We start from the raw sequence: 14,380 nt of genomic DNA on the forward strand, positions 1-14,380 counted from the left end.
GTGAATGTCTATGTTTGTGTCTCTCTCTGCCATGTCATGGACTAGGTAGATAAGCTCTGGCTCCCCAACAAAAATTGATGGATGGATTCATGACATTAAACAATTTTAAATAATTGTCACTGTTAGGTGTGACAACTTAGGTGTGTGATATAATTTTTTGTATGATTATGAGAAATAGCTTATTCTTAGGGCCTTGTTTTTATTTATTTTTCATATTTATGTTGAGACAGACTGAGAATTATTACAATTAATACTATGAGTATTAATACTTAATACTAATACTCTGTACTTAAGCAAGGCTTCATTCTCATTATTTCAACCAACCAGATGTTTTAGAAAAAAATTATCAATCAGTAAATGTGAACTAATGGTGAAAGACAACAAAAATAAGTATGGCTCACACCTGAAGAAGGCTTCATAGCCGAAATGTTGTGTTTTCTCTCTTCTCTTTTCAGCATGGAATAAACCTATTACTTGTTTCTTTCAAAAATACAGTAAGTATGTATTTTTTGTCTGAAAATGTTTGGTATTGTGGTTGTATGTATTCTATTGTATGTTTATTTAACATCATGTTGGAAACATTTTTTAAAGCTCTTTGCAATATGATCTTTTTGAAACTACAGAGAGATTGCTTTCAGACATCAGCACACAATTCCATTCCGAAGATTGGCCTCATAAATATAAATTACTCCGGTTATTGTTTTTACTGTAAATGTATTCATCAAGATCGAGATTACATTTTTTTAGTCTGTACTGGCATAAACATCTGATTATACATGGGATAGGTTTTACTGCATTCTAGCATACTTGGTGGCAGGATGCCATAATGGGAGCTTGAGATAGATCTCAGGGAAAACCTACACTAAATCAGCTATAAAATACAAAAAACAGCTTTTCATTTCACATCATGAGGAAAAAGAACAACTTTAAAAACAAAACCAGAAACAATCAGCTAGGCTTCTCTTCGCTCTAACTGCACTACTTATCCAACTCCCTATCTATTGGTAGCTGGGCAGATAAGATGTTTATTCTCTAAAGAGATAACCTTTCTAAAAAAAACTACTCTTCCAAAAATTCTGTCTCTCTCATACACTCTTTAAAAAACCTGTGGAGTAATTTAAATTTAAATGACTAGACCATTAGACATGTTAATTCCCTGTTTTTAGAGATAAATGATCAACCGTGTGCAAAGGTCTGCATCTATTTTCTCTCTAAATGTCTCTAAGCAACATACCTGCAGCTCAAACTAACACAAAGAAACAGCTGCTCCATTACACATTACCTACATACAGCTAAATCACAGTAACAAGCTTAAGTGTATAATTTTTATCAGTAATTTAAGATATGATTCACTTGAGCACAAGGTTTGGTTCTCTGTTTTAGTTCAAAGCCCAGAAGCTTTACTTTCAGATCAAATTCAACTAATAGTTTGATATGTTTTTATTGTGAGTTGTAAACAGCATAAATAACAGAAAGATAACTTCTGAGACATTTAAAGCAATGACCACATTGTAACCTGAAACCAGTTCACAGGTTATGACTGCTTTGGCTTTCTTGCTTTCACGGCAGAATTTGCATTTCTTCTCAGTAGTGCTTTTGCAGAAGTGTGAAGTCAATAGAGAATTTCATGTACTGCATTGGTCATTAAAAACATACAGTAAATAAAGTAAACTTCAGCTTGAGTCTTCACAGTGCAGATACACAAAACTATGTTTTTCCTTCATTCTTAAGATACCAATACGATCTTTTATAATAAGCAGAACCCCAGATGTTGCACATACACTGTACCTTATTCGTGTTCATTAAATAAATCCATCCATCCATCTTCTAACCATTTCGTCCAATTCATGTTCACAGGAAAGACAGAGTCTAGCCCAATAAGCAACAGGGGCAAGTTAGGGTGCCCCCTGGACATGATGCCAATCCATAACAGGCCAGACACACAGACATGCACACACTCATACCTAGGGCCAATTTTCCAAGAAGTCATTTAACCTACCAGTATGTTTTTGGACTGAGGGATGAAACCTGAGCACCGGGAGCAAACCCACCACACATGCTACCTCTGAAAAGATAGTACCCCACATCTGGAATTGAACTTGGGGCTCCATTGCAAAGCAGCAAAGCTAACCACTGCACCCCTGTGACACCATGCCATCCATTAAATACTGTACATCTTTGCAGCTATTTCAAATAGCTAAAGAGGCTATTTATAAAGAAATAAAAAAATACAAAGAAATATAAAACATCAATGATCTCAGCCCCAAATGTGCTTTAAAGAGGACAATTATTGATGATTCATTACCATATGCAAAACAGAACCATGGCTGTAAATTCTGTTTAAAATGACAAATTAAATAATGTCACTGAACCAGGTCAAAACAGAGGTAAATTGGCTCATTAGTTATTATTTTCCCCATAATTACTTATTAGGCATGTGAGTCACCTGACTAAAATGAGAACAGCAGCATTAAATCGAATTGCTACTCATTTCGTTTTGGTCGCCAGATTTAAGTTGAATGCAAGGTTTCTCCAATAGTTACAAACAAACAAGGAAACAAAAAAGAAACACAAAACAATGGCCCAATGGGACCATGTCCTGTAAGAAATCTATGTTCTCTAAACATCAGCATTTGGCAAAGGAAAAGAGAACCCTTGCCAACAGATTGTCTGCTTCAAACCTTTTCTTTTGCATCATCCATAATTCATGTCTCAAGGGACTGCAATGTGCCATTTTTATGCTGAGACAATTTATTTCTCATAACTGTTTCAACAGATAGAGCATACAAATGTCATGTAGCACCGACAGACAGGACTATATCACTCCTTATTCATGTTTTTTTTTTCGGAAAGGGAAATATTCCTACATAAGGAACTGGGAAGAAATGATCCTGTTTAACAGAAGAACAAATTCATCTTCAGATCTGCCATGATAATGGCAAACCTTCTTCATCTGTAGGTTTATAATATCTTGATCATTAAAATTGATTGCATTTTCAAAGATATACTGTAACAACCATTTAACATAATGTATTTCAAACCTTTTGAAAAATTCTGTTCACATTAATTTTCTCCACTTGTCCATTTGCAAAGTAAATTTAAAAAATGAAAATATAGTTCTCAAACTCTAAGGCCTTAATGGATTTTTTTTCAGTGTGTGAATCAGATGAATATACTATATATATATACTGTATATATAATTTGTACTTAAATTTATGCATAGCTTTAATTCAAAACACTGAGTGATATATTGTCCTGTTGCTAAGTTAAGCTTTAAAAAGGTAGAACACACTTAAATTATTTAAGTAAATGAATCAAAATTTTATAACAGCAAAAATATTCATCTTTGTTAAAAACAAAAGAAACGTCTGAGAATCATGTTCCTGTGTTGACCCACTTGCTTAAGCAAGACAAGCAATGGGTGAGGGTTTTCTCTAAATTTGTCAGTTTTGGGAAATGCTTTCCTGTTCTGCTTACACCTAGATTGAGAAAACATTTACAGCAATATCTAATTTCAGGTAGTCTAACCTCACGTACTTAAAGAGTAATGTAGTGAAATGATACAATAATAGTGGTAACAGATGAAGAAGACGTTTTTCTTGCAAAAAATAACATTGAAAAGCATAAATATTGGGACAGTGAGGTTAAATTTGTTTTAACCTCATAATTACTAGTTGTGCTGTGTACTATTGAAACTTGTATTTCAGATCAAAAGGTATTTATGAGACAAAAGTACAGAATGTCATAATGATGATGATGATGATAATAATAATAATAATAATAATAATAATAATAATAATAATAATAATAATAATAATAATAATATACCCATAAACTAAAAGCTGAAATTGTAGACATTTGCCTAATATTAATCTTTTGATGTGAAGTAAAACATAAAAAAGTAACAAGTGACAAATTGAATTTTGCTGACTGTTTTCATCTAACCATTGCCAGATGGTTAGAAGCTTTTGATTCTGTTAAATAATCAAGATTTTCGCCTGTTTAACAGTGTTTAACATATTTTTTTCATTACACTTATTTTTTCCTAACACTATATTATTAAAAATCTATAAAAATAACACTATATAAAACATACTGTATAATACTGTATCTGTAAAAGAAAGGCAGTCTTTACCTCTATGTACAGTAAGAGAGAACAATCCAAGTGAGCACAAATTTTACATTACTCTGAATTTTATTATTACTCTTGAGTGTGGTAAATAGAAACATTGTTAACCCCATTATTGATGTCAATGCAGTGTGGTGCTTTAATTGAACAATGATTGTGAATTTGGATGAAGAAATGATGCAATGTTTGAAATGAAAAATTAAATGCTTCTACATGCAAGGCGGGCACTATGTGACCAAATGCTCTGAACTTGAATACAAAACCCACATAAGTACATAAGTACACACCCTATAATTACACAAAGAACCTGACCACAAGTGATTTTTGCATCACTATTATTCCCATCTTTATTTTTGATCAACAATGTTGAGAAAATTTTAGCTGAATTGGTTAACCAAATTAAACACTCTTCAGTATCGAAGTGGGTGGTACCGTCAGAAATTCAATTTTAGAATTTTCTGACCAGAGTAAAAACTGAATTAAACAGGAAGAACACAGGCTGCCACATGCATAATGTGGTCAATGTCTTTATAGAAATCTTTCTACGCAGGGACATAATACATATCAGAAGAAGGATACATTTAGACAACAGACATGTCTTAAATTCCAGCTATTGTGAATAGGATTCACTGTAATCATTTTTTACATTGGCATTTGTAAATGAAAACCAAGAAAGAACAATAGAGCAAAGAAGACACAAAAGATGTACTTGAAAAACAAAAAATGGAAAGCAACAACAGCAGCTATAAGAAAGCAAATTAAAAATGACCAAAAAAGACTTGTGTTACCAGCAACTTATATTCTTCCACAAAGTTTCATTTTGCAAAATGTTTGTGTACATTTGATAATGTTTTTTTTTATTACATATCTTCCTTCATGTGAGATGAAGCATCAGAGCTTGTGCAAATGGAAGCTAAACCCAGGCTACACTCCTATAATTGTCCCCACAGAAGATAGCAGAGGACAAGAAAGTTCACATTTACATTTTTGGTAGAGTTTAACGTACTGTAGGAGGGTGAAGGGGGAGTTTCCCCAAAACATCTGAAAATGTTCCACAGTCCATTCCCAGGGAGAGACTCCAGGTCTGCTGGACTTATCTTATAAGGTTTCAGTAGATTTGTATTTTAGTTATCACCCAATTGATTATTACAACATTTATTATGATCATTTCTATTGATAATAGTACTTAAATGGTTAAGAGATCTTGTTAACGCTCAGAATTTCTATCCCTAAACTCCTAATCATTTTTGTTATGCACATTATTTTGTTCAGGCATTATAAGCCAAGTGGACAGAAGGAGGCAAGAATTCAGACTATTCAGACTTAACAGAAATCCTGATGTTTATTCTATTCATTTCCATGGTTACAGAAATGGTCAAATTACCAGGAGCAGGTGGCCTTGTACAGTAAAGGCAGCAGTTATGTAAAAGAGACATTTGTCAACATCAACATTCAGCTTTAAGTACATATTGGCTTGAAACATCTACTGTATTTGTTGAAAAAAATATTTTTCCAAAATTTCATACAGTATACAATATTACCGAAGGTAACATTATAGCTTTTAGATGGAAACATAAAACAACAAGAGAATGAGAACAGGTTTAAACAAAATTTAGAAACCACAATGAGATAATTATTTAATAACAGGGATGTAATAGGACTCCAAGCAGTTGGTGTTTTCCTTATCACAGCCCTCCATGAGTTCATTTGAGTAGCAGTTTGTCAGTGCAGCTGGTGTTGCGCATATGTATTGATCTACTTTAATAACAACCTAGACTAAAAGTTTTATCCTGAAGGTGCAGTAGAATTATCGGCACCCTATAATTAAAACAAATAACAAATAAAATTGAGTTATGTAATCCAGAAGAATTTTTTTGCAAAAGTATAGGTACAGTAGAATTACAATTTCTTAAACAAATAACTATGGTTAAAAAACCAAACCATAACAAAATTAGCTGAAGACTAAGACTATGTTTTTTATCATAATAGTATAAGAAAGGTTTTAAATAAGAAGAGGTAATCTAGCCAGGTATTGAAACATGAAGTAGCCAAGTAATAAGTTATTTTTTTTCCAATTTAGTGGAGTACAGCACAGGTCAATAGTGGAGGAAGCTGAACTCTGTCAGCAGTTCTTAAAGTTTCAATGTCATGGAGCATTAGTATGATCTTGCTTAGAGCAAGGGACATATTAAGCTATCTGAGCTGGCAGAGTCACTAGGAAAGATGGTGATAAACTCTTCCATGTAAGACCCCTGGGGCTTCTTCTTTTTACATTAACAACAAAACTCTAAAAATATGAAGAGAAAGTAAACTGACTTTAGAATTTGAGTCCAAAATCAAAGCTGCATCAGTAGTAGATATGAAACCAAATTGCTTTTTATTACGTACAAGATTGGAGTGCACAATCCACACAATTGGCATCATTAGGGAATCATTTTATCTGACACAATTCAGTGTACAGGCAATAAAATATTCCTATACTAAGTCTTGGGTCATTTATTTTAATTTAATTTATTTTAATGGGCTTGATTACCATTAACTTGAACATCTCAAATATAACAACATACACAGACCAAGACAGAGTGGATAGAAATGTGAAAATCTAAAACCTTCTGCATTAAGACTACCAGGCATACCACAGATAAAAGACTCTATATGAGGTACAGTACTTAAATTTCAAATTCATTTTTGTAATGTGTTTACAATTTATTATTTCCTCTCTGATATACAGGTGTCAATTACTTCATGATGAACGAATAAGAAAAAATTAATCATATTAACTTAAATCAAGTTTACAAATGTATCCAATTTAAAATAGTGAAAGAAACTATATCTATGTACAATGGTAATTCCATCACTTTATTGCCTTTCATTTTTGCAAGTCTTCCTGGAGATGTCATTAACAGTAATAAGCCTTTAGGGCTGTAACAATATCTGGCACAACTGTGGCCCACCCTGGCCTCCAACATGCTGTATGCATTAACCTCTTTAAACTGGCTATTTTTAAGACTTATGCAGTTGATTTGGTCAATTTGATAGTTTAAAGATTATTTACTTTATCTTTAAGGATGTTGATTAAAACAATAAGTGCATTAAAATGTGCTTGTTATATCTCTTTTTAGCAGACAATGTCTGTTCTGCTAATGTTCAAGTTCTGTATTTTTTCCTTTTATCTCAAATTAGTGAGATTACCTTTGGGTCTTATTTAAAAAAAAAAACATGCAATTTAATTAATTCTGATATTGTGTCATTCCTTAACCGAATTTAACTGAACCAAATACTTTAATAAATTAGTCAAAACTCATAATGTTCCAAGTCGCTACGAATTGATCAACCAGTAGTATGTTTTTTTTATTAACCCTGGTCCCGGAGAAACCTATATCTTAAGGATAATTCCTAGCTGAATAAACCAATATATTAATTCAGCATATATCTACAGTAAATGTAATATTTTAAATAATTTTAATTTTAAATGACATTTCAAAGATATTTGATTTGTGAATTATATGTAATACATACAGTATATAATTGATGCATAATACTATAGCGACTATTTGCCAGCAACCCCATTATTTATTGAAGAATTAAGTAATTTAGTTGAGGCCTAGTTGTAAGAGACCAAATGGAATTTAGTCAGGACACCGGGGACAGTATTGCTGTCTTCTGAACAGAGTACCAGAATCTACCAGAGTACCAGAATCTTTAATGGCAAAGTTAATGGTGACATGTTAAAGTGAAATGGGTTTTTAGTAACATAAATCTTAAATAAAAAAATAAAGAATCCCATATGCAACATTGGCATGTTTACTGCACTAACAGTAAGAATTTTGTGCAATTTGTTAGATAATGGATATAATAAAATAAGAAAAATTTCAGGGCTTAATTATTAAGTGTGAAGTCAACTCCTGAATTTCTGAAATGGTATGCCAAAAACTATTTCCCATGCTTTTGTTAAATATAATTTTATTTTACAGAAATTGCTTAACAAAATGTTACAATATTCCAGTCTAAGTCAAGGCAACTGTTTTTTTTTAATAAATGCTTTATGTTGATATTGTGAATATAATAATAATAATAATAATAATAATAATAATAATAATAATAATAATAATAATAATAAATAATGTTGTTGTTGTTATTATTATTTCTCTTTATAATAATAATTTATCTTTCTTAATTCTCTTTAATAATAATCTCTTCACGTGAAAGTGTTTATGCACAAAGGTTTGCTGATATAGGAAAAATTCTATATGGAACTATGGAACTCCAGGGCATGCAAAAATTCTCTTGACTGTATTCTTTTTCTGAAATTATTTCTAAAATTCTGAATTACTAATGCAGCTAAGCAAAATACTTGTATACAGAATTTATATAAAAAGAATATGGTTTAATGAATCCTAAATCTTATAGTTACAGAAATTCCAATGCTATCTAAAAATAAATAACTGTTTTTCGGTAGAAGAAAAGGTGATATGTTGACCCCCAGAAGCACTTTTTTGCCTTCAATGCCATGACCGCGTAATCCTGTTTACAATATCTACAGTATCTTTTGCAGGTGGTTTTGATTGACTGTGTGGCCAATGACTCACAGGTGCATGTAGTACCTTATGCACAAAGGTTTTATTATCCAATTTGGTGGTTTGTAATGTAATACAAAGAAAGAATAGGATCCAACCTCTCACACACAGCTCACCTGGGTCATCAGCTGACCTAAGGCTGTGTGACTCATGAAGGCAGTAATAACAAGTACTCTGAGAACTGCAAGTCAGCACAGTTTCAACAACTCAAAATATATGGCGTGAAATTGTGTCTGTCTTAGCTCTAATAATTGTGGCAGAAAGATGAATTGTATTTCAGTGACTGTTCAATCAAAGGATTTACCACATGCTGATAACCCACTACTGGTCATTATGATCTGTGTGTACAATAAAGGCTCTTTTATAACAACAAGTGGTGATTTACAGCATTTAAATATTTTTTTATAAAAAAGCATCATTGCATGTCTATTCATGTCTGATCCAAACAAAGGCAATGTGTATACACCGAGGAAAGAAATCACATGAGCTTTCTCAATTGTTTAATCATTTTCTAGGTGTTAAGCACACCAAATAATGCTTTACAAACTATTTTGCTTTGCTATTGGTTAAAAGCTAACAATCTACAGACCACTGATCTGATCTGCAACATATTTCTTGAACCCGTTCAGACCTTCAGAATTCAGTTTAAGCTGTGAGAAAAATATTTTATATAATTTTCTTGTCCTTCAGTGATACTAGAAATGAGATTTTATTTGACTTGCTGCCTATTACAGTGGACATTGGGACTGGATGACTGTAAAACCTAAGATAATGATGAATGATGCCTGTGTGTATTGTTTCGATTAAAATGTTTTAAAAAGTCACTAGACCCTATAATACTTGGGGCGGAGCGGTGGCTCTGTGGCTAAGGATCTGCGCCTGTGACCGGAAGGTTGCCGGTTCAAATCCCGTGGCCGGCAGAGGAATCCTACTCCGTTGGGCCCCTGAGCAAGGCCCTTAACCCCAACTGCTCCAGGGGCGCCGTACAATGGCAGACCCTGCGCTCTGACCCCAAGCTTCTCTCCCTGTCTCTGTGTCTGTGTCTCCCTGGAGAAAAGCTGGGGTATGCGAAAAGATGCATTCCTAATGCAAGAATTATTATTATTATTATTACTTAGTTCCCATTTTTAAACAAAGTAAAAATGACTAGCAGTCAGTAGTAAGATATCAACATTAGGTTTTATTACTTGATTCAATTTTGTAAACAAAAAGGCATTTGAACAGAATGTAATTTTATTTATTTATTTCTTCCATCCAAGGTGGTTTGTAATATTCTTTCATTTTGTTTTGGTTTCAATTTTGTTGTCCAAATGGATTTTTCTGTATCTTTAGGGTCTAATACAAGCTATTAAAGAAATTCAGAAACTTGTAAATCTTTATTCTGAAAATCTGAAAAAATAAGACTTGAACATAAAGAAAAGATATCTTTTTGTTCCAGAAAATCATAAATTCCTCCACTTCAATGTAACTGTCTAAACATCCCTCAAAGCCAGTGGCTGTTTTGTGCTCATTCTCTGTCAAAAATCTCTTCACAGTAGATAAAGTTTCATATCTATATAAATTCTGTCTAAGGTTTCCCTGGAGCAAATTTAACCTCTGTTCACTTTTTCTGACTTTATATATCTCTGGTATGGAACATAGTCTCAGCTATTTCCTCAAGAGACAGTCTGAAACCCAATCACCTAAGCCACCACTTCAACTTTTCGAAGGAACAGATCACAAATGTCAAAATTCTGCTGAATTGTTCCCATCCTTTAAACAGCGTGATTGGTAGACATGCGGTCATTAGATCCATATAGTGCAATGTACAATCTGTTATGTATTTCTTTATAGCATAAACAATTATTTATATTTTAAATGTGGCTATTTGTGTAAATCAAGTTTCATATAATAATGGTCAATTGATCTGTTTACTAAAATGTATACTGAAAAGATTAAACGAATGCTTCATAGCAAAACAGTCAAAGTCCAACTTTTTCAAGGATTTCTTTAAATTCATTATCATAAATCTTTTGGTTCATTTTGTTGTGTTTTTAAATTTGTATTACATAAGCACTACACTGCATGGGTGTGAATGTAATTGTATAATGTTTTGGAACTCTATAACTAGGCTGATTTATTTTCATTTTCATTATTTTTTTAATGAGATCATAAGAACAAATGCAAACAGAGGAGACCATTTGCCTATTCTAACTCATTTTGTAGTTATTTTCATTAGATATTATTAAATCTCATTCAGCTGTTTAATGAAAGTGCCCGAAGCATGGGCTTAGCTGCCTTCTCCAAATACTCTCACTCTTGCGCATTTCCTGTTTTATGGCCTTTATGAATTATGTGCTATGTGCTTGTTTCAGTACTCAGTGAAGCTGTCCCCTAGGCTGACCCTGTCTTCAACCCTTAGGATTTCTACACTTGGATCAGATCGTTTTCCACTCTCCTTTGTTTCTAGATGGTTAGATACAGTATAACTCCTTTATCCAGTCTGTATTAAGACATTCCCCTGAGACCAGACAATCATTCTTGTTGTCCTATTTTTACCTCCAAGTTCAAAAAATATTTTTTGTGGCATGGAGACCAAAACTGAATACAATATTCCATCTTACGTCTTACTGGTGTGTTGCAGAGCTCGAGTATAACCTTTTTTTCAATTTCATGTTATTTGCTACATGTATATACCAAAGCATTCTATTTACATTTTAATTGTTTCCCAGTACTGTACTGTCTTGAAGAGGGCAAGGAAGATCCAACATAAACTCCCTCTCAGTAATAGATTCCTATTAGTCATATGTATAGTGCATATCCCTGTTTTCTGTGTGAAAAACATTGCATTTATCAACACTAAATTGCATTTGCTACATAGGTCAGCATGTCAATCCAATACTTAAGAATGAATGCATTTTGTCTAAGACTTTTTTGTAATGCACTGCTGTTTGTGTGTTGGCCAGTAATAGAATGCTGTCTCTTTATTATCTGTATTAAATACATAATAATAAATCATTATTGAGAACCACAGCTGATAATGTACACTACCTTATCAACTGTAGTTCTTAGCAATGATTTATTATTTCAGTGAATGTTATTTCAACATTACATGAGCAATCATTCTATACATCATATAAACCTAAGCATTTCCTTCCCGTAACTGTAACAAAGCCACAAAAACAACAAATGCCTTTGCTCTTTAAAAATATTTTTTCGCTGCTATTGTTTCACCAAAATCACAAACAGGGATAAAAAGTCAAAAGTAAATCATGAGTCATAAACACCTTATAAACAGCACTCCCTGATCATATCAAGAACCTCAGCTGATGTTTTTAAATCTTGCCTCAAGACTTCTTTATTTTAATTTCATAATTTAGACATTTATGTAGTTTATTTCTGCTTACAGTACAGTTCTTTTACTGATGCATAATTTATGTAAAGTGCCTTAAGAATTGATTGATTGATAAACCCTGATCTTGTACTTAAAAACATACTGTATGCCACAATAAACTAGTAATGACAACAATGCAAGCTCTGTACCCAAGATCTGTGGCACAACCTCTTCCATTGCATGGAAAATCTCTGCATATCCTATAGTGTCCTCTTCAATCCCAACAGTTCCAAAAATTATATTCCATGATATACTGTACTTCCCCCTACTCTATTTCTACAACAAATACAGGGCAAGGGGAAGAAGGCAGCCTCCTCTTTTCTGGCTCCCAGAAAAACTCCCTCCTTGCAGCTGGCTGAGGTGAATGTACCCTCTTTCTGACCTGAACTCCAGGACTTGAATAATAGGCAGGAGTGCCTGGGTGATGACTGAAGGTAGGTAGACATTCACGAGTGACTGCTACTTGAGGAACCAACTGTGTGCAGATGAACAGGCGGCAAGGTTGTCCGCTCTTCTTTCTTTCTTTATCTTTCCTTTCCTTCCCTCTGTTACAGGTCCAGCCTGTTCGGCATCTCCACACATTCCAATGTGGCACCTCTGTGTGGTAATTGATGGGTGTCTTGGCAAGCAGTGTGTCATTCAATCAGAGGTGATTGTTGTTTGGTGTACTGCTTGTGCTAGGGAGGCTTGAAGGCCTTGATTAAAGGACAAGGAAGCATACAAAAAAAGAGAAAAAACAGAAAAACATGTAAAAAACATTGGCCATTATATGCATTACTAAAGTAAACATTCACATTCTGCTTATTAGACGATTCCAGTGTAACACAGGCTTTGTGCTAGGGATGTTGTCATGATGAAAGTCACTGTACATTTGTATCCTAGTTTTAGGTCTTTAGACTGAAACAGGTTTTCCTCTAGATTTGCATCTTTGCTTCATTCATTTCCCCTTTCCCCATAAGAAAATGCTGTCATCACAATGCTTGACAATAGGAGTAGTGGTTACTGAGTGATGTGCTGTGATGGGTTTGTAACCAATTATTACTGTACATTGCATTTAGATCAAAATGTTCACATTTCGTCTCATCTGGCCATAATGTTTCCGTGCATTTTCCATGTGTGATTTGAGGTGGGATTGGCACTCTGCAATGTAGGAAAGCTTTGTGTCCTGACCAGGATTTTGTTGAGTTATGGACACTCCCATCTCAGCCAATGAGCTCTGTAGCTCTTCCAAAGTTGTCATTCCTACTAACACCCTACATAGAAAACAGTATGAATACAGGACCCACTATAATTTACTATAAAATAGGTTATCTAGTCATTCATATATAACCCCCCCCCTATCCTGTGCCTATTAGTAAACGTTTCTAAAAAGTTGATAATTTTTTTAAAACATGCAAATAAGTAGTTAAAGTCTAGGTTGTGGAAGGAAATAATGTAAGAGGCTGACAAATATTCAATATTCAACTGTTCAATATATTTTTAATTGAAAAGTAAACAACGTAAAGCTTTATTGCAATATCCATGTTTTCACAGACAATACTTTTTACTTACAGTACATATTTAACTTTGCCCACTTTTTAGTCAGGTCCAGAAGAAAGACAAGAGAAGGAAACTCTCTGCCCTGCTAATCACCATGTGCACTTCTGTTCATAGCAGTTAGTAGTTCAGAACACAGCAATTTTCACCTACCCTTAAAAATACTGTCTAATTATGATTTTAACAGTTCAATTTAAAACTGTTAAGTTGTATCCAAGGTCATTTCTTAGAAACAAAACAAATGACTAATTCTCTGGCATTGGTTTTGGTACATCTGTCACAAGTGTGTATGCGAGAAATAAAGCCCCATTCACAAAACATCTACATGTTGTCATGGAAACATTGCCAGCTGCGTTTTTTCTACTTTTATTAAGAAACTTAGAAAGAACAATTTAAACACACAAATACGATAACGGATCAATCAGTAAGGGAAACAGCACAATAAAGAATGGACACATTGTGTAGTTCACTTGTTGCAGATCGATCTCCCGTGAAATAAGTATTTAATTTCTAACAAAACTAGATCTAATTGGGTTGAAATGTGCACTGTCATTTACAGTTGGATATCACAATGCAAAAAAGCAAGATGCATTCTCACTCTTAAAGCATGGAATTATCTCTTAACCTACTGCTCAACACCACAAGAAATGCTAAGCTTGTCTGCCAGTTTTTAGACAGCATTTAATTTCTAAAAAAATGTTTGCAATTCATGAATGTACACAAAAATTAAAATTGTTATTATTGGCTTATTTTATATTATTCAAT

This window comes from Lepisosteus platostomus, chromosome 1 (assembly GCF_059453375.1).
Source record: "Lepisosteus platostomus isolate fLepPlt1 chromosome 1, fLepPlt1.hap1, whole genome shotgun sequence".
NCBI classification, from domain to species: domain Eukaryota; kingdom Metazoa; phylum Chordata; class Actinopteri; order Semionotiformes; family Lepisosteidae; genus Lepisosteus; species Lepisosteus platostomus.